Source organism: Eptatretus burgeri, chromosome 12, assembly GCF_056783735.1.
Source record: "Eptatretus burgeri isolate ZD-2024b chromosome 12, Ebu_testis_v1, whole genome shotgun sequence".
NCBI classification, from domain to species: Eukaryota; Metazoa; Chordata; class Myxini; order Myxiniformes; family Myxinidae; genus Eptatretus; species Eptatretus burgeri.
Genome location: NC_140972.1, coordinates 47,220,002 through 47,247,890, shown reverse-complemented (window position 1 = coordinate 47,247,890; position 27,889 = coordinate 47,220,002). Strand labels below are relative to the sequence as shown.

At 42.0% G+C, this 27,889-nt stretch overlaps 1 protein-coding gene across 1 annotated transcript in view; it reads right to left on the bottom strand.

The window, feature by feature from the left end:
- Positions 1-26,635, bottom strand: part of LOC147015547 (radixin-like) — a 51,819-nt gene extending 25,184 nt beyond the window's left edge. Inside the window, exon 1 of the mRNA XM_085850383.1 lies at positions 26,434-26,635. The gene's annotated coding sequence lies outside the window, so the exon portion shown is untranslated. The remainder of the gene's footprint in view (positions 1-26,433) is intronic.
- Between the last annotated feature and the right edge of the window lie 1,254 nt (positions 26,636-27,889).

Below are 27,889 nucleotides of genomic sequence, written 5' to 3'. Positions count from 1 at the left end.
CTAAACGCTCTGCCTATGGCATCCAAGGACAACTTCACACATGGCTTAATGACTTCCTTTACTCTCATAGCCAGTATGTGACACTCAACGGAATCCTTTAATCTCCTCTTCCTGTCAAGGCCGGTGTGCCCCAAGAGTGTTCTGGGCCCAGTCCTTTACCTCATCTTCATCAATGATCCCTCTGACTGGAAAATACTCTATTTGCTGATGACTCCACCCTGTGCCATGACATCCTTCAACCTTCAGACAGGCAGTAGGCAACAGTCTCTTTCCTCACTCCAGATCTTGACAAAGTCACAAGCTCGTCAAACATTTGGAATAGGTCTTTCAATTCTGACAAATGACTTGCATACTCTCTCTCCGAAAGGACCGTGTGGCAAACACTCCTATCTACTTAACAATAAATCTTCTTGAGGTTCAGTCATTAAAACTCCTGGGTCTCACTATCAGCCATGATCTTTCTTAGGCAAAGCATATTTCAAAGTTGGTCTCAAAAGGCAGCCACCAACTGGGAATTCTCTGTTGCACAAAATCCTTCCCTGGCACACCCAAACTACGATCCACTGAAAAGGCCTTCATCCACTGGTTGATGGAGTGTTGCTCTCCCCTCTTGGATGGCTCCCATGCCCCACATCATGCTCAGCTTGACATCATGGAAACCAAGGCCTTCAAAATCATTGGAATCCCCTACACTGAGGCTGAGTTCAAGGGCTTATCACTTCGCCACTGCAAACAGGTCGATGATCTCTATCTCCCTCCTCCTTTCTGGTCTTGCACCCTCTTCCCTCTCCATGTTTCTTCCCCCCTCCTTCTCTCCACCTCCACCCCCACACTTATCACTGGTTTCTGCAGGGCTAACAGTCCACAATCAGCCCTCTTCTGGCAAAATCCAGGATCACAGCTCACCTCCACTCATTTGTTCCTCCCCCCCTCCACCACCCACCCCAACCCCCCAACCCCCAGCATCAACTACCACATACTCTTCAATCTCATCATTCCCTCTAGGTCTTGAAGACAGGTGTTTACCACCATCTCAGATCATCCCCAATCGAAAAACCATGATTTTTTTTTAATGCTCATTAACCCCACTAAAACTTTTTCGTCCTTGGAGTTTCCTTATCCATGCAAGCACATTTTGCCTGTCCCGTCCTGATCCGTTCAATGTGCTCGGTCTTCCACGGACCTTGACTATATATATATATATATTTTTTTTTTTTTTTAATTATTATTATTATTTTTTAATTCAACTATAAAAGGCACTCAGTATCCAGATCCGGATTCGGATCTTCACCAAAATCGAATCGATTCTGTCACACACCAAAAGTGTCCACCAAGTTTCGCCTGAATCCGTCCACAACTTTGAGATATCGTGCTATATATCGGTTTTTGGCACTCTCGCTCAGTGGTGAAGAATAGCTTAAAAAAATTATAGTGGCTGAATCCGGATCCTCACCAAAATCTAATCAGTTCATCCTTGCCATACACCCAACCTGCCCATAAAATTTCATCCGGATCCATCCCCAACTTTTTGAAATATCCTGCACACAAACAAAGACAGAAGGCGGATATAACCTCCTTCACCTTCGGTGGCAGAGGTAATAATCCTGCACAGGGCTTCACAAAATAATTCAATAAAAGCTATTTGATTGCAGCGAATACACTTTCTTCAAGTTCTCACAAGCAGGAAGCATTCAACTTGTGCTGCATTATTATTTTAAAATTTTTTTGCAGAGCTACAAGTACACAAATATTTATTCGCAATACATTTTAATCTCAAGTGAGTCATCCTTAAGTGGTGCACATTACTTGTACAGCAGCTGCTTTGCTCACTCGCTTTATCCTCATCTTTTTCATCAAATACATTGGCATTTATTATTAATAACTCTTATTATCTCCTGTTTCTATGTCCGTTTGAATATTGTTAAAACTCATGCAACACCTTGTTTCCCCATTATAATTTTCTGTGGAACAAATAAACCTAATTTAAGCTCAACAAAACTTGCCAACCAAGAACTTTTGAAAGGCTAGACTTGTATTTATTTATTTTTCCCAAGCAAAAGCAAACCAAACACTTATTTAATTTACTCCCAAAAGTGAAATACTGCACTTGCGGCAAGAACCGAAAACACCGTCCACAAAGTGAAAAGTGAAAATATAGTACTTTTTTTTTTTTTTTCAACGATGATGCAAGCAACTGCACTCATGTGTACGATGAACCAAATTTTTCAGTTAATCCTGTACCAACTGACCACAGGGAGAACATATTTCTGGTTTATAAAGACAGTTAATATAACTCTCTCAAGGGCCATTCACCAGAATAAGAAATAAGTCTTGTGCCAATGTCAAACAAACCACAGCACATGAGCAATACTTGGGGGGGGGGGGGCAGATACAAACAAAAAACCTTTGAAGGCCAATCAGGTGAGACAAGGAATCTTGTTGGGAAGGGGGGGAGAAATAGACCCCCCCCCAAGCCTGGGCATTTGCAATGCCAAACAGATAACCATATAGTGTGGGTGTTAATGCCGCCAGGGAGAGGTAACTGTGGTTTAGGGGAAGAAAAGCAAGCATTTCTTCCATCTGCCTTGGAACCTCATGGAAGTGTACAAAAGACCATTTTGGGTAACACTGGAGCGATCAAGTCTATTTTTTTTTTCTTTTTCAACACACAAGGAAGACAAAACCTAGGTAGCTACAAATACTTCTGAAACATCATGGATTGTTCTGCAATGAGTTCAAAACTAGTGCCAATTAGTTCAACTTCTGATTGTTGACTATTGAGGTTTGAAATCTGCCATAAAGACTATCACACAATAAGTATTATAATTTGGCTTGTGGATTCCAAAGTGTTTGTTTGACTTTAATGCACTTCGAAATCGCTGGATGGAGTTAGTTGAAAACTGGTGGCAGGGCTTGGGGTGTGCCCAGGAGGGTTTTAGGCCATAAAGACAAAAACATGGGGAGGGGGGAGGATGCAAATTCTCTCAATGTGAATGTTTGTCATAGCACCACCTGGTGGGTGCTGGTATTGATATTACAAATAAAGTATATGTTTACATTGGGTGAAGTTTACATTGTGAAGTTTACATTGGGTGAAGTGAAGTAAAGTATACATTTACATTGGGGGGGAGGGGTTTAAATATTACCATAGAGCAAATAGAAATGTATCGAAGATCATGATCCGTGTACGATATGTTCATCCATCTTGATGCAATAAGGACACGTCAACTTTCAGATGTCTTGTTTGTGTGTGCACCATACAGGGGGTGGTGCATGGTAATTCGTTAGGGATTAATTATGGTTCAGGAAACTGTGCCATATAGCCCCTATGTAAACATCCACTAAGGGCACTGGGAGACAGTGCCCCTGGTAGATGCAAGAGAGGAGAGGTGGAGCATTGCCTGGGAAGAAGAGGGAGGAGCCCAATGAAGTGGCTGGGAAGGTTATGGCATCCAAGGAGTGGGGGGGGAGAGAAATTAAATAAAAATCTGAAGAAAAAGTCCCTTGAAGGCCAATCCACAGGGATTGGTGGGGGGGGGAGAGGGACACGATGGAACACTAGGGCCAATCCACAGGAAACACGATGCAGATAAAGAGTTCTGAAGGAAAAGCGTTCAGAGAACAAAATGTGAGGAGAGCTCTCCAAGGTTATCGCCCTGCTGACTTGCCACCCATCACTGTGCCACGCCCAACCTTCCAGCTGCTACCACCAGAGCTGAGTACCCTGGTTTTGTCACTTTCCCATCAGTGACCAAATCAGGAGTGTGGTGCCATAGCTTTTATTCTCATTGTATACAATAAATTCTTCATCAATTGCATTCTCTGCCTCCCATCCCAACCCACCATCATCATCTCCTCACGATCACCATCCATTCCCCGATTTATTGCTTGTGGTTGGGGAATAAACGTTGGTTTTAAAGAGCCAAGTTTCTCACGTTTCTCCTCACGATCCACGTAGTCTGGCATAAATTCAGAAAATCACGGAACTTTAACCTCCCACCCCGATACTGCAATACATACGGTCAGATCCTGACATACGCGGAGGGATATGTTACTGAAAAACGCCACGTCAAATCCACAAGTCGAGGTATCGTTTCAATGGGGAAAGAGGATAGGTTCCCGGCGGTTTGTGCATGATTCACAAGGTGAAAATCAAATATCCAATGAAAAACCATGAATGTTGGTCAGAAAAATGGCAAATCTCGAAGCAGGTCACATGTGTGTGTGTATATATATATATATACACACACACACACACACACACACACACACACACACACACACACACACACACACACACACACACACACACACACACACACACACACACACACACACACACAATTGCATAACATTTGGGCAGTTGGGATTACACATTTTAAAGGCACTGCCAACCAAGAGTAAAAAAATAAAAATAACAAGTCTGAAGACGGCGATGGTTCACGAGCAATGTACACTGTTCGCCTTTTTTATTTTTTGACCTTCCAGGGGATGCCACGGGCAAACTGGCGGGAATCGGGCAAAACGTAAATGATGAAAGTTGTAGTACTCGAAGAGCACTACTTGCATACCAACTTTCATTCGAAACAGTTGAAAACCCGAGGAGCTCGATGCCCAATTTATTGATTTTTACCATTTTCTGAGTTTGTGACTTTGTGACCTTGACACGAAAATGAAAAAAAATAAAATAAAATAAAAAACCCGAGCTCCGTGGGGCTATGCAGGTGCCATTGGGCTAACCAAATACAGAAACCTCTGCCAGATTCGACAAACCCCCTCGGAAAAGCTGTAACTTGAAATCGGCTACCCCCTAAAAACATTTTTTGGGCGTGGCTCCACCCATAATGGGCGCAGCATGCCCATTCTCAGGAAAACACAACTACATCATGATTTAAACCTCCCACCAAAATTTTATCAGAATCTGATCAAAACCCACAGAGCTATGCTCAGGACAGACAGACAGACAGACAGACAGACAGACAACAAACGAATATAGTGGTCACTCTGGCTGGCACTCGTGAACCAAAAATGAGCGACATCTCCTAATTTGAGCAAAAGAAATAAACAAATAAATTAAAAAAATTAATAAAAACACCTTTTGGTTGGAAGCACCTTCTTAAAAAAAAATAAATAAATAAATAAAAATAAAAATCACACACACACACACACACACACACACACACACACACACACACACACACACACACACACACACACACACACACACACACACACACACACACACACACACACACACACACACACACACACACACACACACACACCTTTGCCAGTATGTTTTGTGGGTTCACATCATACAGTATGCTGATTCTTTCAATGGCTGCAATTGCCTTGGAAATTAATGTCAAATCACTGATGTCTGCCATTGAATCCGATATGGAATTTGTCTCCAAACTTTGACCCTTAGATCGCTCAATAAACTAAATATAATGGGCTATGGTTACAGATCACGTCATGTTTCCTTTAATATTAACAAAAATAATAATTATCCTATCTATACCATACAAACAAATGCTGGCTGCGTTTACATTGACAGAACAGACAATACACATCTTCTTAGAAGATAGATCTGAAAGTCTCTTAAAGATGAAACAAAAATATGAGTACCTGTCAAAAGGTTGGGGAATAAACCCATTGATGTCAAGTCCTGGAATCATTCCAGAAAATTATGTACAAAAAGGTTGTATATTTCAGTACGAGTATAGTCTTAAAAACATCTCCCTCACATTTCAATCAACTCCTTGCAGCGTTCGTCAAGAGCTTGGGACACTAGCTGTAAGCCATTCTTCGCAAGATCCTCCAGCGTATCAGTTGCAGATGATTGCAGACAGGCATTCTCTGTCTAAAGCCCAGACCTTAGTCCTAGGGAACTTTTGCTAGTTTCAATTTCATAAATTCTGCCGGATTTGGCAGTTTTTACCCAATTTTCGACGAAACTCTTAGCACAACAAAAGGTCATCTTCACTGAATGGAAAAAAATTAAAATCTAATGGCCTCTTCCTCCTCCAAAGAGTTAAACCAACTATTAATAAATTCTGATGTTGGATATGACCAACCCTACATTTTGTACACAAAAGGAATCAGATGTATTTTCACCTCCCTGTGGAACAACTTTAGCTTTCAAAAACAATTTTCAAAGGGCAGCCACATTTCTGCTAATCACCTTCTTGCCCCCCTCACCAAACAACTTTCAATGAAAAAGACAATTGCATTTGACCTTTCAATGGGAATACTCATCAATAGGAAAGATTAATCATGCACACATCTGGATGATCACATAACTCACAAATACAGCTTGAGCAGGATGATCACAACCAAATACAGCTAGAGCAGGACACCATCGGTTTCAACTTGTTTCAAAGTGTCATAGAAGTTGAAAAATACTTATATTTCAAGTCTTTATACATTTGAATACAGTGGTTCACAAAAATGTGAAATGAGTCAATGCTTTCCAACAATTTATTCCAAGCTTTCCCACGATTTCCCCAGAGACCATCGCATCCGATGAAAAAAATAATAATAATAAATAAATAAATAAGGGGGAACTTTCCACTTCGCCGTTAATCAAATGCTACATACACGCTCTCAACATTAACATTTCACCGATTGGAGGACGAGCTACACTGTAGAACACAATGGGGGCCTAAGAATACCCAGCTCCCCCGAGCTGACTCCAGGACACGATTCCTGTTCACAAGGCGACAATTTGCACCAGTCATCGCTAGAACAAAAGGTGTATTGATAAGATATCAAGACAAGAATCCAGAAGATTGCAAGGTTGATCCGAATGATTTGTACATTTTTCACATTCCATTGATAAACTTGACAGCAGCCTGGTGTTGGCTTAGTGGTTAGGGTGGCTGGCTGAGGATCCTAGGGTCCTGAGTTCGATCCCCGTTGGCCACTGAATTAACACCAGGGGGTTGACTCAGCCTGTCATCCTTTTGAGGTCGACAAAATGAGCACCAGTGTACTGGTCTTGGTGTATGCCCTGGTGAGAATAGGTGTACCATATCTGTGTGTCGTAAGAGGTGACCAGAGTTGGCGTCAGCAAGGGCATCCGGCCATAAAAATTGCCTCAAGAAGGGAACCATGATTGCATTGACCCGCAAAAAAGTTAACCCCTGCTCAGCAGGGAAAAAAAGGCTGTAATTTTTTTTTATAAACTTGACAGTGTGATGGACAATGATGTCCTGAACACTTGGGAGGAGGACCCATTGTGTATATCTATCTATACTAATAAATGTCACTGTCAGTTTGTGAGTGTGACTCCTCCGTAATTCTAAAACCATGAAATCTTGCAGCCTGAAACTTTAAATGCACACCAAGGGAACTCCAGGGGAGTGGAGGAGTGAAAATTGGGTGTTGGTTTTAGTTAAAACATCCCTTTTGAGGATAATAATTAACGGCCTCATTAACTTATATCCTTCATCATGTGCCTTCTCAGACACCTCACTCTCCCTCGATGGGGTCTAAATTCACCTTTTTTTGGCCTGCTCAACAATGCCTTGACTTGGAACAGGCTGCAACGATTTAACGATAAAGTTTTTTTTTATTTCACTTTCCTCACTCATATGATTGAATACCTGATAATCATACCCAAGAATCGCTGGATACATTGCAATGCTTATAAATGCTCGAAGACACCAATGTTCGTGGCTGTATTTCATTTCCGCACATGCCATAACCTCGAGAATCTCGTAAACTAAGCTGATTCACAAAATTTAAGCTCCAGAATTGAACTTAGCAGCAGTTCACATTCCAGGCATCTCTAGGTGTTTAATATGATAGATCGATGATCGCTAATCACTTGCCAAGGCAGCCATTCTTTATCAACCATTTCATTGCAGTCCTTGGTTAAGCCAGTTAGCACGCGCTCTTCAAGCTTGGATGGCAATACCACGGTTCGCTACCAGTGAGGAAGGCAAAATAAATTGTATGATTACAAGAAGTATAAAAAAAGCGTTTTCAGTTGTGACAAAGCAATGAATTGCCACGGCAGGACAGCCAAGTGGTATGCACGCTCGCTCTAAGCAGTCTAGCCGAGTTGAACCCCGACCCAGCTATACACAGTCATCCTGGTGTTTTACAAGCTGGGCGATTCATCAATGTGTGCCGTCTCTTGGATGGCCATTAAACTGGGAGTCACATCTGCCGAATCCAGCCCCCCCCCCCCATGCCCGGTAGAAAAAATGTATTTCAGACATTATTTGTTTCCATCTACAATGTTTTTCTGCATGAATCATTTAACACTACCACATGTCTGCCTTCCCTTCCCCTTCCCTCCCCTCACGCTTCCTTCCTCCCAAACCCTTTCCCACAAAACTCGAGACCAGTGTTTCTCAAGGTGGGGCATGGCAATATTTTGGTGGGGCATGAGGATTCAGAATTAATGAATCAATACATGATCGCTTTCATTGCTTTGCCTTTTAAATACATATATGTAGTATATACTGTAGTGTCTCTAATCATGGTGGTGCGTACGATTTTTTTGAAAATCAAAGTGGGGCGTGGGACAAAAAAATGTTGAGAAACACTGCTCAAGACTTTCATAAGCATTACAGCTGAAATGCAATAAGCTCCAGAGTTTAACCTGAACCAAATTTCAAAATTTAAACTGAGGAATTGACCTTAGCAGAAGTTCCCACTGCTAAAAAAATTGTTCATTTGACAAATTCACACATTGTTTGATACACTGGATGTCTCCGGTCATCTCCGGATGGAATAGAGTAACCCAGCCAGCTGTTCCATTTTAACAGTTTCGTTTGGGTGCTCAATAACGGTGGGTGGAAGAGGTTCTAAAGTACTCAATTCCAACCACGGAATCAAAAGGAATAGAATAGTCATCACGAATCGGCGTCAATTCCAAGCAATACCTACTTCATAGAAAAGCGTTTTTATGGTCCCTCCCCTGGGGGAAATTATTTTTTGTATCTGTTGGGAATATTCCAGTTACACATGGCCTGATAATGTATTGATTGAAAAGGAACACACCCCTGGGCATCCTGTTTGCAATACAGCAGCAAAAAGTAAGCCACTTGCAAACTAAACATGCCCCAAGGGCATGTTCCTTTTAAATGAAGAGCAAGGCATTTGGAATTGGCGAGTAAACTGTGCTAATTGTATTGCCTACCCGGTCAGCAAAGCATTGACTGATAAAAGTTTTGACAACACATCGTTCAAAAGAGCCAGACGTGCAGTTTGGAACCATTTCGGGAAGGTTAAAGACAGTCCAAAATTTGCATGCCCACTTGGTTCAACAGATCTTGCTCATCACTGTAGTACGTCCAACATTCCAAAACATTTGAAAAACCAAACACCAGAGAAAGTACTTATTAGTGATGGTTGAGAATGTGGATTCAAAGAAACCAAAACCTGCAACAAGTCTGCTTTCACAATTATTTGAAAGTACTTTCGCCCCAATACGCTGCCTGGCCTTCCCCGTCCCTTCCCACTCACGCAGCCTGGCCATCCCTTGCCCCACTCTTCCCTTTTCGTATTCCCATCAGCGAAGGGGTGGAATTTGCGAGTTAATAAACGCTCTTCGTAAAAAAACTTATCACAGCACTTACGATAATAATGACCAATTTAACGCAATAAAAATGACATCTCCAGCTCCATTTGGGCCTTTCAACAAATCAAACACTGTTCACAATTGAAGCGGATGTCAAGTCTAGTAGGGAGATGACGGACAAGAGTTCAAGTATTTTGCTTATTAAATGTTTCACATGCAAATAGCAAGACATATCCTTCTTCTTTTTTTAACGCATTCGCTGAGACACAGGTTTAGGAAACTCAGTTCAGTCACCACTTCATGTACATTGTGAAAAGCATCAAAGAAAGAAGAAAGACATAAAACAAGAAAAAGAGCAATCAGATTGTAGACCCTCGCTAGGACAGTGCTTGTGTTACATAATTAGAACCGCCACTTTATAACTGCTGGCATTGACGGGGTACTAAGACATCCTGCTTTGATTGGTGACCCAACCCTGACCCATAACGTTTATTATTATTCAATTGAATTTATAACGAGATCAAAATAAATTAATTTAAAATCAAATGGAAGACCAAGTCGGTACAGTCCTGCATTGGAGTAATCTGAAGGAACCCAGACAAGCAAAAACCAAAGATGACGTTATCAGGAGAAACCTGGCTTGGATTCACATTTCAGCTGCTACGCCTCTACCCTCAAACCCATCCGGGCACAGCCAAGTGAGCCTTATTAAAAAAACAAAAAAAAACCCATATCAAAAAATTTAAATACTGGCTGCCAGACCATGCATCCAGTCAAGTTGAAATACAAAACATGTATTGCTCACAACTAAAATATCATAATTGTGAAGTTTCACGTTGATTGGTTAAGCGGTTCCAGAGAAAACATTATTTAATATTTTCTTTAATCCAATATGGCTGCCAAACCATGTGACCTATCAATTATTCCTGAAACTTGTACACCCAAGGCTTGGGGAACATTTAATTTAATTTTGTACACTTAAATGTTGAAAACACTGGAAATCAATCATCATGGAAGAATCTTACCGACACGAGCCGTGGAAAACCCCCTCTTCCTCTTTGCTCACATGCTCTCCTTGTATCTATTTTTCCGTAAATCTCACATGTTCCAAGTTATAATAAAACTTGTAATCTTATAATTTATAAACTTAATTTTGTAAACTCAAATTTTGAAATCAAAGTACATCATAATCACAGAAGAATTTTATCTACACAAGATAAGAAAACCTTCCATCAAAAGCCTCGGTTGTACGCTTTTGAACTTTCTGAGAATCTTTGAAGTGCGCATTTAAAAAAGTGTTTTTTCATAAATGATACACATTATTGACACACGGTAATTTTTCAAAGTATTCCCACACGGGAATACTGTCACCCCCTCCAAAATGATGAGAACGGTTCATTTACTTCCAAATTCAACTTGTATTAAAAATGATTTTGTTTTTAAGCGAGATCAGTGTTGGTTATCAGCACAGGTCGGGATCCATTGCTATCGCCGTACCAGTATGATCATACCTGTATCACCAAAACGTAGCAGAGTACAAAGCTTTTTAAATCACATCGGGTATTTAAAAATTGTAAACACCTTTCTCCGATTTGTTGGCGATATACCGATAATTTGTTTCAGATTACATTTTTTTGGGATACTGCAATAATCTAAATTCCAATATGAAAAATTATACTGTTATAACCAGTATAATCGCCGAACCCTACTGGCCACAGACAAACAGACAAGGCTGAAAACAACCTCCATCCACCTTTGGCAGCAAAGGTAATCAAGGTAACAATATACAGGTTTTAAATGACAAACAAGTTTAAAGGCAAAACGTTTTAATTGCATAAACATTTCAACTGAGCTTTAAGTCACCTCAGTGAATTTCCAAGCATCCGTCACAGGCCTTTCAGCTTCTGTGGGGTGAGGAGGGGCAGGGCAACCCCCAGCCTAATGGCTATACCTCACTGCACTTGGAGCCAAGCCTACCTACTTTTAATTCAAGACTCCTACTTTCCCAATTGAGCAAAACTACGAGCGACACAATAATGCCCATTAAAGCCAATCAAGAAAGCATGCAGCCATCTACTTTTCATGCGGCATTCATTGTGGAACCAAGTTCGTCACACAAGAAGAAAAGCAAAAAGCTTCAAGTTAACATTTTGCAGTCAAGTGCTAAGTTTACATCAACCCACTCATTTATCAATTTTAAACGGAAGTATTTCAGCCACCACCTCTTGCTGCAAACAATGTCATCCAAAAACCAGAGACCCTCCCATGACTCAATGCTTTACTTTGGGTTGGAGGGTGGGGTGGTGTGAGGCACCACGTGACAAATACCAATCCTTCCCTTATACAATAACAAATTAAGTGAACTCAACATGGCCCACCGATCTGGATCAAACAAAAGCAAAACAACCTCCAGGCAGGAACAAAACATTACTTTTGGTCTCAGCCTTGTGGATCAGTAATGATTACAGGGATTGAACGGAGTGATTGGTTCCACATTCACAAAGTAACAACGGCATACATTAATTTTTATACGCCCGATATATATATATATATATATATATATATATATATATATATATATATATATATATATATATATATATATATATATATATATATATATATATATATATATATATATGGCGTATTATGTGATACCGGTCGTCCGTCCGTCTGTCCATTCCTGTCCGCACTCTAACTCCGAAAGTTTTCAACTTTCACGTTTCATATTTGGTACATAGGTACAGACGGTGTCGCGACATACATTAGTCATCTAAAGTGGTTGCCATGGCAACCAGGATGCTGTTTTCCATGTAGTAGCACAATTCTGTATATACATTCTTGTTCAGGCATATATTGTGCTCACTTGAGCTCTTGTTATTAATATCATTACCTCTGCCACCAAAGGTGGAAGGAGGTTATGTTGTCACCCCTGTTTGTCTGTCTGCAGGACATCTCAAAACGCTGTGGATGGATCCAGATGAAATTTGGTGGGCAGATTGGGTGTGTGACGAGGACTAACCGATTACATGTTGGTGAAGATCCGGATACAGCGACTAGAATTTTTAAAGAGATTCTTCACCATTGAGAGATACGGCCAAAAACCATGTATAGCATGATATTTCAAAAATGTAATGGGCCCAATATGTTCTCGTGGATCAAGCAATGCGGGGCAGAGGTAAGCGCTCTACCGAATGCTCTTCCAGTTATTACTATTATTATTACCTCCGCCCACTGAAGGTGGACATAGGTTATGTTTTTACCTGTTTGTTCGTCTGTGAGCAGGATATCTCAGAGTGAGGCAATGGATTTGGATGATATTTGGTGGAGGGGGTTGGGTATGTGACAAGAACAAGGTGATACGATTTTGGTTCAGGTCTGGATCCAGATCCAGTCCATTGGTGGGATACAAAATGTAAACAGTTCAACCTGGCGAAAGTATGTGCTCTACAAAGTGCCGTTGTTCTCTGCCTGATCTTATCAATTGAAAATCTCCACCTTGGCTTGTGCAAACAGACGACACCAAGAGTGCTGATTAATGGAAGAGATAGTAATGTCACCTTTCAATTGTCAAATCAGTTTTGAATGTACCCATGGGTGTTTCAGGAGCAGAAATGACATAATAAATTTTTTTTGTGGGGGGGAGGGGGACACGGGGACACACACACACACACACACACACACACACACACACACACACACACACACACACACACACACACACACACACACACACACACACACACACACACACACACACACACGTTTCACCACTTCAAAGCGCGATAAAATTTGCACAATGTCAAGCACGTAGGGGGGCATGCCTCTGTGGACCACAACGTGGCCAAGTTATTCACTGCAGAACTCACGAGCCTCATCGAGAAGGGGTAACTGCTGGAGCAGGTCTTTATCGCTGATGAGACCAGCTTGTTTTGGAAAAAATAAAAAATAAAAAAAAAATAAGACGCCGACCAGAACGTTCATTTCAGCGTGAGAGCAAAGCAGCCGGCTTCAAGGCCGCAAAGGACCGAGTATCCCTTCTCCATGCATACGCCGAAAGTGACTTCATGGTAAAGCCCATGATGCTCTACCGTTCGCTGAAGAACAAAAACAAGCAGGCGCTGCCCGTGTACTGGAGGGCGAACAGGAAGGCGTGGGTGACATGGAACCAGTCCATAAAAAGTTGACCGTTTCGTTCCTCAGGTCCTGGCCTGGCAGGAAAGAACCTTTCGTTTAAGGTACTCCTGCTGCTCGACAACGCTCCTGGCCACCCCACAGACCTGAACAGCAATCATCCAAACACTGAGGTCATGTTCCTTTTGACAAACACCACAGTCATCCAGGGTTAATATCAACTGACTTTTTAATTATTATTTATTTTTTTACACCTGGCGCACATCATCTTCATCATTTTGCAAAGTTACATTATGGTGTGTGTTTAATAAAAAATTGAAACGGTACATGATGATTTTTTTTTCTTCCCCATTTCACGGTATGGTATGGTACGCTATGGTTGAGACTTTAAAATGCATTCTTCAATAAATTGGAAACGGTACCTGGTGTTGCCATTTTTTTATTTGTAAGCATCTTGACTGAAACTGTCATCATGCATTTGTGGTCAAAAACATTTGAAACTTTAAAAACTTTCCCTTTTGAACCAAGAATCGCCACAAACCAATAACGTTATCCCCTTGTCCCCAATGCATTGTACCAATTCCCCGACTTTGGTGGTGTCGCCATTTGCGGCCTTTTGCATGAACCAGGCAGGAACCGCCGCGAACCGATAACGTTATTCCCCTCGACTCCAATTTAACAATGGCAAAATGCTCGCGGATCGAGACATCCCCGGAACCTATCCCATATTGATCATAGACTCACTTGATGGGATTTCCAGTGGAAAGTGGCAAAGCTTGTGTGAAAAAGCAGCGAATTGAAGGGGGCTAGATAGGTTTGGCATGGTGTATGAGAGCATCAACTGGGAAAAGGGACACAAAGGTCTTTTACATGCACAAGGAATGTTACCTGTCCATTTCAAGCAAGAGAAAGCTCCAGCAAGCTGAAAAGCGAAAATCTGCATATAGTGAACAAAGCAGGTAACCCCTACAGTTGCAGTTCTACAGGCAGTCTTTAAATACTGCATTGGCCTTGTTTTGCCCTGACCTTTTCTGCTATTTGTGCTTGGAGAACAGTTCCTGCTCACTATTTTATTTCGTTGAGTTTGTTGGTTTCATGTTTTCTTTACACTTGCGCATTTTTTATGCATAATTGGAGATGAACATTTTTGACAATTGAACTTCATTTGTTTTGTCTGCATTTGCCTCTGATCAACCCTGCTATTTTATTGGGTTTGGATTTCCTCAATTGATCTTGTGTTTGCTGAAGCACCACACATGAACTCAATACCTTGTTTTTTTTTTCCTGTGTGTGCAGTGAATCTACGTCTGCGTCCGAGACCCCGAAATCTACTGCTGCTGATCCCCATCCAGCTCCTTCACCGAAACGTCTACGTTCGAGTATAGCGCATCCACATGATATTAAAAAAAAAAAAAAAAAAATAAAAAAAAATAAAAAAAACTTGTCTGGTGCATGCGTCCAGAAGACAAAAAGCATCCTGGACGGAAATGAAATACTTTATATTGTTACGAATTTGGAAGTTTACTGCACTCAACATACAGGTCCTATAGCTCAGTTATATCGATAAGTAAATGTGGATAGATAGCTCCCTTTTCCCTTGTCTAATGGGAATTAAATGTACGTGCACTGTGTGTTATTTTAATAGTTACGATTTTTACACCCCTTATAACAAGCCTTCACCTCGCTTCCTCACACCAACGCTATTGACTATATGTGTTCGACCACGTACGTAGGCGGAGTTTCCTCGGCCACCAGAGCTCCGACTCTGCCCCAGAGAGATGGAATGTTCCCCAAGACCAATGAGAGGCGAGACGTCTCAGACATGGACTTTCTCACGAACCCCGGACCAATGGGAGGCGTGAGACGTCTCAGACGGCGATCCTTCACACGACACCCCAGCCCGCAGGAGAAATGCAATATAAGGAATGCCAGGGCCTTGGAAAGAGTGTCAGGGTTGGGCAGTGATTGGGTTTGAGGTGCCGGAGATCGACTCGTCTGGTCTGGTCGGGTCTTCTCTCGTCTCGTCCACCTGGCGTCCGACGCTTTTCCTCCGTCCCTGGTGGTTGGAGTGGCATCGTTGCTGCGGGTTTGAGTCCCAAAGAGCCAGATCGTCGAAGACCACACGAGGTGGACAGGTCTAAGCGCAGGCTCTGGTCTCTAGCTCACCTGGCCTCGAGCTGGAGGCCTTCAATAAAAACCATTGGGTGTGTGTGTGCGTGTGTGCGCGTGTGCGCGTGTGCGCGTGTGCGTGTGTGTGTGCGCGTGTGCGCGTGTGCGCGTGTGCGTGTGCGCGTGTGCGCGTGTGCGCGTGTGCGCGTGTGCGCGTGTGTGCGTGTGTGCGTGTGTGCGTGCGTCCGTCATCAAGTAGCAACTGTTAAGTGCCTTGTACATTATTTCATTTCTATTAGTCGTGATAACTCTGCTTCTTACATGCTCCCCTCCTTCCCCACCTATTATAAATAAACCCATGTGTTAAATGTATCAGTTCGTTTTTATGTCTTTTATTTGTTTAACATGGTGCGTGTTGGAGAACTAGCCAGGCTGTTGCCGCTGTAAAAGGGACATTTGGACCGACGAAAGCTCGGTGATCATCAGCTCGGGTCGCATACGGTTCGAGTAAGCTAGCGTCTCATTCCGTCCGAGCATCGTCAAGGGTGAATTTTCCCGGTAGTTGGACGGCGTGGGTATTTAGGTAAATTGAAATTGGCAATCGACCCCAGCCCACGTGGTCGACCTATTGGCGAACTTTGGTCCGATAAGGGACCCGTCGGCTCCGGAGTTATCCGGGGTGACGACCTATAAATTCCGGGTGTTCGGCAGAGTTGACCCTACTGCTCCACCTCGCAGTCGCGCTCGCAGCAGATACCCGGCCCCGCAACAGTATCTCCTAAATCAAGAAAAGGCTTGTTATTATTATTGCCAAATTCCTGCCCTGACTACTAGTGAGGCAGATAACAGCAATTTTTGAGAGGAATCGTGCAAATGATGATACAAGCATCAAATTTGGCCCATTTGTTCTCCAGGGGATTCGAATCAAATCTGCCTGATTGGCCATTTGAAAAATAAAAATAAAAACTTCAAAAAAAGTCAAGATCACGAATCAATGTTGGATGCTGGCTGAGATTGGTGAATGTTTCAGAAACAAAGACGTTCCAAGTCTGCCATGCAGTTTTCTTCCCTTTACCACGGAAGGCAGACACGACGTCACATCCAGTGAACGCATGGAAGTATGGGATCCCTCGAGCTTTCTCAGGCCTTATTGCAGAAACTACCTCATGGACTGGAATCCATTGCGCCTTGGCTCCTTGGCCAAAGGCAATCCACATGTTCTCAAGACCTAGTTACTGTAAGGATGGCAGTACAAACATTGCTATGACTAGTACGTCCGTGTCATTAGCCTTAATGATAATGGACTTGCTACCATCCGTCATTGCATCCCTGGCGTGTACAAATATTCGAGTGTCAGCTTCTTCATGACAACATGGAGACAGCATCCAGTGACTTCCTTGTGTTGCTAATGGCATCTTCGCCTTTTGTGACAATGCCTGCGCTTGTCGTCTATGCTTCACACATCTTTTCCGCAAGGAAGTGAAACAGCTCAGTTTTGTTGCTGTCATCTCGAAGAAAGCTTCTCCAGTTAATTGGGGTCTTACTGGTTCCTGTCACTTCTTCTGATTCCTTGCCCCCTTTTAGACCTTGCCTCGGACTTCTTGTACACATCAAACACTACGTCCACCCTCTCGTACCTGGCACCATAGGATTCTACCTTTGGGATGATGTCTTCTTTAACATAGTCATCAAATATCTTTGAAGTGCGTGGAGGGAGGGCATTGATAAGTGCTGAGCCATCAATGATGACTGCATCTCACCTTGGTTCTCTGTCTGGGATGTTCACTTGCGCTTCAAGAATTTCAGCCAGCTGTGACTTCAAATATTTTTGAAGTTTTTTTTTTTTTTTTTTTCAAAATTTGGATTTTCAAATGGCCAATCGGGCAGATTTGATCAGAAAGCCCTGCAGAACAGAAATGCCAAATTTGATGCTTGCATCATAATTTGCACGATTTATCTACTATCTACTACACTATTGGAACGTGTTTAAACAGCAGTGTTCCTAGACGACATGGAAATGAGATCGCATTATCAAACTGATTGACGCCACACCTGACCCATTTGCAGCTGAGATGCGATACCATCATCGCTGCTGGCTCAAGTAAATCACCAACAATAAGATTAATGATAAAAGGCATGAGCTGCAAAAATGACCATAAAAATGAGTTAGAAACCACCGAGATCATATTTTCAGGTCTGACGATGACCTCAAAATGGGCAAGTAACACCTGGAATTAATTTGTCAAAAAGACACTTCATAATTCATGCCTGTATGTTAATTTACTCAAGATTTATGTATTTTTAAAAATTCCAAGATGGCCACAAGAGCTATTTTGGATTTTATAGTGAAGATGACATCCAAGTCGACAAGTTAGACCTGGAATGAATTTCCCGCCATACAATTACTTGAAAACAATACCTTAATCGTCTTCCTACCTTAAATGGTTTGGAAGATCTGAAATATTCATATATTCAATATGGCTGTTGGTGGCCATCTTGGATTTCACATTGAAGATGACTACTCTTCTTCTTCTTTCGGCTGCTCCCGTTACGGGTCGCCACAGCGGATCATCCGCATGATCTGCATAGAGATTTGGCACATGTTTTACGCCGGATGCCCTTCCTGACGCAACCCTGGTCGCTTCTTACGAAACACAGGGATATGGTACACCTATTTTAACCGGGGTATACACCGGCCCAGTACACTGGTACTCACTTCGCCGACCTCGGAAGGATGACAGGCTGAGTCAACCCCCTGGTGTATTAATTCAGTGGCCCAACGAGGCTTGAACTCAGGACCTTTTGGATCCCAAGCCGCTGCCCTAACCACTGCGCCAACACCAGGCTTACATTGAAGATGACTACGAAATGAGAAAATAACCACTGGAATGGACCCCTAGTCATTAAATTAGTATAAAAAAAAAACGACACTTATTTCATGTCAAAGTTATTTTACTCAAGAGTTATGTAATTGCGTAATTTCCAAGATGGCCACCAGCGGCTATTTTGGATTTTGCCCTTTGGTGGAGTTAGCCCACACTTTTGGGAGGGGCATAGGAGCTCATTTTTTTTCTAAATACCCCAAAGTACCAAAATCCATCCTCAAACGAACTTATGCTCTCAATGGTCACGGGAGTCCTGGATATGACCCTACATGTTCCATGAATGTCTTGCATCAAAAGGAAGAACACAACAGTAAATAGGACCGACACTTGGGGTCTTAGCATCATGAGAGCAAGTGCTACAACAGAGGTATAAATTAAATTAAATCAGCATAAGGACTTTATAAAAACAAAAATAAAAAAAAGATTGGTTTCCTGTAATCCGACCTACCCCAATTTGATATATATATATATATATATATATATATATATATATATATATATATATATATATATATATATATATATATATATTTTTTTTTTTTGCAAGGGTCAACTTGCCAGACCATGTGGCCGGGCGGCCATTTTATGTCCGCTGTGCATGGCATTACTCTGCCATTTTGTGACCGCTGTGGTAAGAGAAAATCAGCGGCTGTATTTCAGTTCAGGGGTCAGAAAGTTTTATGAACTTTATAAAACATTGCACAACCCACCTGGGACACATCAATGGAGCCTTGTTCAAAGTCAGAAATTGGTTGCTGGAAAGGCATTCCTGACTTAGAAGTCATGGCTGCCGTGCAGACATTTGGTGTTAGTTCCACCCCCACCCGCCCCCAACTTAAAATGCCAATGTGGTCACAAAGACACAAGATGTCAGACCCATGAAGGCTGCATTTGAAATACTTATGTCTGGCAAAAAACAGCCATCACAAAAAAAAAAAAAAAAAAAAAAAAATTGTGAAAAAGAAGATGAGGCCTCCCACGATGAGGCCAAGTCTTTGGGCCTCTCAGTCCCTCACCGCAGGCAGGTTGGTGGCCTTTGTCTTCTACTGTCTCCTCTCCGGTCTCACCACCCCCCACTCTGTCTGCAATATGCCCCCCCCCATATTTCCACAGGGTGCTCAAGGTCCACCAGCAACCCCCTCCTGGCAAAACTACCAAAATCACGAATCACTGCTCACCTTCACTCCTCTTTTTTTTTTTTCCTGCCTTTGGAATAAACTTCCTCACACTCTTCAATCCCATTCTTGCCTATAGGCCTTCAAAACAGCTGTTTAGCACCACCTCTTATCTTTCCCCATCCAAAACCATGATCTTTTCTACCCCCATTTATCCACCCCAAACCCACCTCCTTCAAATTCCCTGCAATGCCCATCTTGTATATCCCGTGTTCCCCGCCACATCCCTCTCCCAATGTCTGTTCCCTACTGTTTTGTTGTTCTTCCCTCTTCCGCCCCTCTCGTCTCATGTCGCCCTTGCTGTGCATTGTGTCAGCTCTCATACGAGCCTTGACGATGTAGACCAAAAGAAAGAAAAAAAGAAAAAAAAAATCAGCAGCATATTGTGAACATAGGTCTAAAATCGAAAACGAAGTGGAAATGAATATTTGAAAATGAAGAACTAAAATGTTGAAAATTATTTAAAGCCAGTTTTGTTACAAAGTAAAAAAAATTATGAGATCTTATTACCTCAGTTTTGTGTGTACAGTTAAGAGACAGTACTCTATTTTGTTGGGGGCTGGGCCTATTTATACCCTGCAAACAGTTTACACATTTTATTTTATACCAGCAAGTGCCACATGTCACAGGGATTTATTGTGGTGTGAGGTGTGTTCCAATAAATTATCAGAAAATTTGCCAGTTTGTTGTTGAATGACAATTGACGTTTTAGGATTTGTATCAAACATCTGTTTGACACTTTGTATTGTGCATTCAGCTGCTCCATTATGAGTAGGAGGTATGGTGGTACATCAGTACGTTTGACACCATTCCTACTCATAAATTGTCTGAACTATTCTGAAAAGAACTGAGGTCCTTTATCACAGACAATTTAATTTGGAAAACCATATTCTCCAATTAAACTACAAGGGCACTCGGTAGAGTGCATACCTCCGCCATGTAATGCTTGATCCATGAGAACATAATCGGGCCCAACACATTTTTGAAATTTCATGCTATACAGTGCAATATCGTTTTTGGCCCCATCTCTCAATGGTGAAGAATCACTTTAGATATTAAATTATTCTCATATCCAAATCCAGATTCGGAACTTCACCAAAATTGAATCAATTCGTCCTTGCCACACATCCAACACATGTCCACCACTTTGAGATATCCTGTCCACAGACAGACAAAGGGTTAAAAAGTCTCCTTCACCTTCGGTGGAGGAAGTAATAAATAAATCAACAAAAAACAAATTCATCCTCGTCACACATCAGTGTGCACCATGTTTTGTCCGAATCCATCCAGAACTTTGAGAGATATCCTGCACACAAACAAGCAGACAGACAAAAACAAAACCTCCTTCCACCTTCAATGACGGAGGTAGAGTTTGAAGAACACCTTCCCCCATACAGTGTTCAAGTATGTAATTCAATTTAGATAAAAATGACGATTTTAAAGTTTGTATTAAAAGAAAAATTCTGAAGTTTATCACCATTGATGCAGCATCTTTTACACCACCTTATTTTTTCATGTTACATAAGTTCTTTGTGCCTGTTCAAGTGTTCTTCATGACATCCTTAAAAAACAGTAAGTTTCCTGTTTGGAATGAATTTTAATTGACTGCCACACAGGCAGTTAATAAATAAATCAAACAAAACAAACACTTGTCTGCGCATGTGCAATCGAGTCAAATGCACAGCCAGAGTACTGCAAAACTGCAGGTTTGTTTCCCCAGTTGTGTTCAAAATATAACATTTGATTGAAATAAGTTGTTCCTCGATCATCAACTGACGTTTGTGGACAGACAGATGTGAACAAATTTCTGAACCCCACTTTTTGCTTCGCTTGCACAGGGTAATTAATGACATGAACACCACGCAAACCAGTTGATATTTACAAAACAAAGCAACGATCAGAACGGTCTACATAAATAAATAAATAAATAACAAACAAATCCAACCAATTCAAATTGTACATCGACTAACGCAACGCAAGGAGGGATGATGTGCACACAGGCAAACCAGCCTTCGTACTTCTCTGGTGCCACATGTGAAAAATATATCACGCATTCAAATAGTTACACACATTCGAGATACGATGTTGTCTGGACATGATTGCACAGGGCAACAGTCCAGTCCCTGGGTTCGATTCCTAACCAGACTGTAAACCGTCACATTGGTGCATCACAAGGTGTGCCATCCTCAGTCGGACGAAAAAGCCCGAATGTCTTGTCTGCTTGCATCAACAGGTGGAGATCAAAGATCCCACAGTGCCCATGAGGTAACATCCTGACAAAATTCCAAAAACTTCCTGTCCTAAAAAAGTGGCAGTCAAACGTCAGGCTCGGCCAAACGCTTTGTGAAAGACTCAGGCTCATTTCCCTCCCGTGGCCTACCCCACAAGGTGATGCAACCGTGGTGGAATACTTGGATTTGCAATGTAAAACTATGAAGTAGAAATTCAAAGACGTCTCAGACAAGAGTAGCCACAGTGGAACTCAGGTAGTATAATCGAGCATGAAAAAATATTTGTGCGCCTTTGGCATTTTACTGTGAAAACAAAGAACGAGGCAAATGGAAATAATGTTTAAAGATCATACCAGATGTCGTGGCGATTACATTAAAACAGGAGCATTTCCTCTTGCAACCGGCAGTTATTTCCATAATCAGCATTTAAACTCTGTCCTTAGATATCTGAACACAAGTTGACGACAAATAACACACGAAACCACACCGATGGGTTTGTAATACAGAGGTGAGGCTCATGGGAGAGGGAACAGAAGGCTGCAGGTTGACAAAACAGACAAGGGAAGAAAAACAAACAAACAAGGAGACTGTGAAATCAAGGTCTCCGAACAAACTACTACATTTCAGAATGCCACTGGCATGTTGCAAGTTTATACCTTTTTTAACCTCTTTAGCTAAAGGTGATTACAGAAGTCAAGCAGGATTGAAACCATGCCATAGATCAGCCAACAAAATTCCATTGCAAGGAATGTTTTGAAAATAAAAGGTAATGCAAGAATCATCTCTTTCCCATTCCACAATCTATACTTTACACGCTTGCATCGGCCATCATTCCAAGAAACCATCGCCATCCCAAAGTCCACGCTGGTTGCCCGCCTGCATTCATTCACCACTTATTCTCCCGATTGTGTAATAGTTTCCAGCGTCCGAAGTCTCGTCTTCACTTCAGCCCTTCAAATATGCTGCCCAATACTACCTTATGCACATCCATCTCTTCTCCACGCCCATCCTGTTCCTCTCCGGGCTATTGCTACTATTTTAGTACTCATTGTACGCTCACATCCCCCTCACCTTGTAGTAGTTAGTAATCATGCTGTCCTTTAGCTCCTTCATGAGCTTAAACCCTTGGATAAAAAAAAGATGATCTTGTCATTTACCTCTCCCCCTCCGCAGTCCCATACAATGCTTTTCCCACAACACCAGTCAAATTACTATTCAAACCTCAACATCCTCTTTGACCCAACAAATCACCATCCTCACCTCTCCAAACCAACTCTATTTGAAGTATGAGAGAAAAGTGATGTGTGACAATCTAAAGACATGACACAAAGTCACTCCCTATTTACAGTCACCAAACAGCTACATTTGAAAGTTATGTCCCCAAGAATGATCAAACATTGATGACCGATACATCATGGCACCACCAGCTCAATATTAGCCCAAATAAATGTACAAGCACTTGGACAAATGGTAAGAGTAACAATAAAATCAAACAGCAGATGGTTCAGAACTGATCCAAACAATGATGCACAATTATTCTGGCATGGCATCCTCCTGTGACCAAGGCTGGTACAGCAACATTTTCGAATAATAAAGAGCAGTCATAAAGACAAGGGGAGGCAAAAAAAAAAAAAAAAAAAAAAAAAAAAAAATAAACTTACCTTCCCAAATAATAAAAGGCGAGGCTAAACTTGCTTTTAAAACAGAACAAAAATACTTTTTTGGCCTTGTGGTACAAATGAAACAAACTGATTTGGAGTTAAATTTTAAAAGTTCTGGATAACCCCTCAACAATCCATGAACTTTAATAAGGCTGAATGACTAATGAACGAGCTTCCCTATAAAGTTGACTTAACGAAGAAAAACATTTGGCAAGGCAAGAACAACAACGAACCAGAGCCAAATCACCAAGTCACAAACCGTAGATGGCTACACAACTTCCATGTGCTCTTGTAATCTCCAAGCCTCAGGGAGACCACAAATACCAAACCACCGTTTGTGGATTTGCCAGCCGGTAATCAGAAGGAAACTGGGTTGAAGGTGGGGTGGGGTTAAAAAAAAAAAAAAACGAGGAATTGGGGGGGGGGAGAAGTCCTGTATATGAGGACTAACAAACAGAAAATTGGGGTTGATAAACTTTAATAAGATGGAAGGGGTGAGAAGAAACGTGGGAGATGGCAGAGTAAAGAGCACAGATGTTTAGAAAAGATTGTTAACTCACAAATGACTGTTTCAAGCTTTGGCTTACGTCAGCAAGTTCTATAACGGTCATGTTTCCACAGAGTTGCTTGTAGCAGATTAGGGTGAAGTGGCACGATCAGCACAACATCCAACTAGAATGGCACTCGGGACAGTGCATACCTCCACCAGGCTGAACAGTTCATGTTTTGTATCCCACCGATAGGTCTGATCTGGATCCAGACATGAAGCAAAGTCTAACTGGCTTGTTCTCATTACCTACCCAACTCATCCACAAAGTTGTCAGAATCCATCCACAACTTTTTGACGCATCTTGCTTCTGCATCGTTTTTGGTCCCATCTCTCAATGGTGAAGAATCACTTTTAAAATTCTACTATCCAGATCCTCATCTTCACCTAAATGTAATCATGTCGTCCTTGTTACATGAAAACTCTCCACTAAGTGCAGCACTACTTTTTGAGATATCCTGTTTATCGACAAACAGACAGACAGAGAGGGGTGAAAAGAGAGAGGGCATAAAAGGTAATAATTATATCAAAAACAGTTCACTGACCACCCGATTCATCATCATGAAGTTTCGACCCTTTCAACCGAGAACCTCTCCGAGTAAGGAGTCCACAACCTCAGACAAAGTCACCAATGTAACTGTGAAGAGAAAGTAGAATATTTTTTTGAACCGCTTGGTGTTATGGACGTACAACTGAACAGACGACAGACAGAGACAGACAGACAACCCTGTGTGTTATACGACGATGCAATAAACAGATGGTGTCGTTCGAGAATCCAAAGTTTGCCGAAAGTTTTTACCGAAAGCATCTTGTTCGCAGACGCAGAACGAATTAGACGACATATTTTTGGACTGAACAGAACGTCATTTTCACCCAATCAAACGGCACCTTATACGGTCACGACTGGCCTGGGCGAGGTCAGCAAACTGGAAGAGTCAGTCCAAGACCCCCCCTATCCTATTGCTGTTGGGTTGGTAGTTTTTCCACCTCCAGCCGGAAGCTCAGAGGCGGTGCTCACTCGTTTAGTATGACCACACGTCTCGCACACCCCGTGACAAAACGCACTCGACCAGGGCAGAACGTCCGGGCGGACTAAGGGGGAACTCAGCCCTTCCTGAATGACTCAAACGATGAGACGAGGAGGCAAGTGAATCAGAGGCATCGACACAATGATAGAAATCCGTCAAGGTGGAGAAGCGAATCACGTACCTCACATCATCAGGTACATAGATTATAGAGCACCAACCCTCCACGAACAGTTAAATTAATTAATTGAGCCTTAAATCTTCTCAAACACCACAAACCTCCGAGTTTCGGGGAAGAGTTGAAGGAAGACTCCAAGAACAAATTAAAAAAAATTAATAATTATTTAATTTAGCCTTTAATCTTCTCAAACAGCTCAAACCTCCAAGCTTCTGGGAAGAGTTGAAGGAAGACTCCAAGAACAAATTAAAAAAATTAATAATTATTTAATTTAGCCTTTAATCTTCTCAAACAGCTCAAACCTCCAAGCTTCTGGGAAGAGTTGAAGGAAGACTCCAAGAACAAATTAAAAAAATTAAATAATTATTTAATTTAGCCTTTAATCTTCTCAAACAGCTCAAACCTCCGAGTTTCGGGGAAGAGTTGAAGGAAGACTCCAAGAACAAATTAAAAAAAATTTAATTAATTGAGCCTTTAATCTTCTCAAACAGCACAAACCTCCGAGCTTCTGAGAAGAGTTGAAAGGACTCCAAGAACAACAAATTAAATAAATAAAAAATGTAATTAATTTAAAAAAAAATTTTTTAACACTCAGAACAGTTTTTAAACGAAGAAAGGTCTAATCGAAAAACCGGAATAATATCTACAACTTTTACAAAATTTAAGAGTTGGGTTTAAGGGGGGAAAAAAAATCTTTTTTTTAAACGATGAAATATTCCGGTCGATCAAAATTGATTCAATCTATCCCTCGGAAGAACTTCTCAACAATGGCAAAACAGAACGGGGGGAATCAAAATGATAAATCGAACAAACAAAAGGAAAAAAAAAAAAAGTTTCAATTTTTTTTTTCCTCCAAATAAAAACTTTTATCAGTTACTGAGGAAAGAATGAAACTCTCTCTGAACCGCTAGAAATCGCCTGAGGGGAAACGCTTTCTCTCTCACACAACGTACCTCGAACACTCCGGCAGGATCGTCAAACTCCCTTTTCTGAGGACGCTCCGTTATTCTCACTCCGCTTTTGTACTTTTCCTCCCTCCGGTTGCACTCGCTTTCAGCACAAACGTTTCGGCAAACAAGAGCAGCTCAAGTCGGAACGCCCAAGATGGCGCTCAGTGAAATTGACGCTTTCTTCCCGCCCATATGCGTGATGACGTTTCCGATCGAACGCGTGACGTAATTATAACGGCGGGAATTTTTTTTTCCTTCTTGCTGCTTTGTCTTTTCTTTCCAATTTCATTGGCGGGTTTTATTTCTTATCGACTGAAAAGATTTCTGCGTCACGGCAATCGGTGTTAACGTGTTCACTCGAACGGTCGGTCGAAAGAGAAAGAATGTGCACACACCTTGGCTGGTAGCTTGGTGTCCGTGTATCGTTATGTACTGTATACATGTTGTTTTTCATATACACAGGGTCGAGGCTCATGGAAGATCGAGAACACAGAACGGACCAAGCCGAAACCAGGATGATCAGTTTACGTTTTGTATCCCACCGATGGACCAGATCTGGATCCGGACCTGAAGTAAAATCGAATCTGCTTGTTCTTGTCACCGAATCAACCCATCCAATCCATCAAGTTTTGTCATAACTCGTCCACAACCGTTTGAGATTCCAGGCTATACATCGTTTCTGGCACCTTCTCTCAATGATAAAGAATCAGTTAAAAAATTCTCAGATCCAGATTCTGATCTTCACCTGAATTGAATCAATTCATCCTCGTCGCACGTCGAACCTGTCCACCGAGTTTCGCCCGAATCCGTCCACGACTTTTTGAGATGTCCTGCTCACAGACAGACAGACAGACAGACAGACAGACAGCTGACAGGAGTGAAAACATAACCTCCGGGCTCCGTCCACCTTTGGTGATGGTGGGAAGAGGGGATGGGGAACATGCCAACTGCAAGGTTGAGAGAAAAAATGGAGGGAGACTTGGAGGGATCAGGACATGGGGGGGGGGGGGTTGAGGGCAAGGGGAGTGAGGACACATGGGGTGAACAAGATGGATACATCCTCAAACTCTTAATCACAGAAGTGGAAGGAAAAACCTTAATTAAAAAGAAAAGAAACAGCTCTGGGAGGGTTAATGGGAATAGAAAAGATCATGGTTGTGGAGAACATGGTTGTGGATGGGGAATGACCTGAGATGGTGGTCAATATAGCTGTCTTGAAGCACCGGAGAGAAGAATTCTGACAAATCTCACACTCTCACTATGTCTCTCTGAAAGGACCGTTTGGAAACCCCCCCCACCCCACCCCATCTACTTTCTGAACAACCTTCTTGAAGAAGTCCTTTAATTCAAGCTTCTGGGTCTCACTATCTGCCATGACCTTTCCTGGGAAAGCCACATTACCAACCTGGCCTCCAAAGCCAGTCGCCAACTGGGTATCCTCCATCATGCAAAGTCCTTC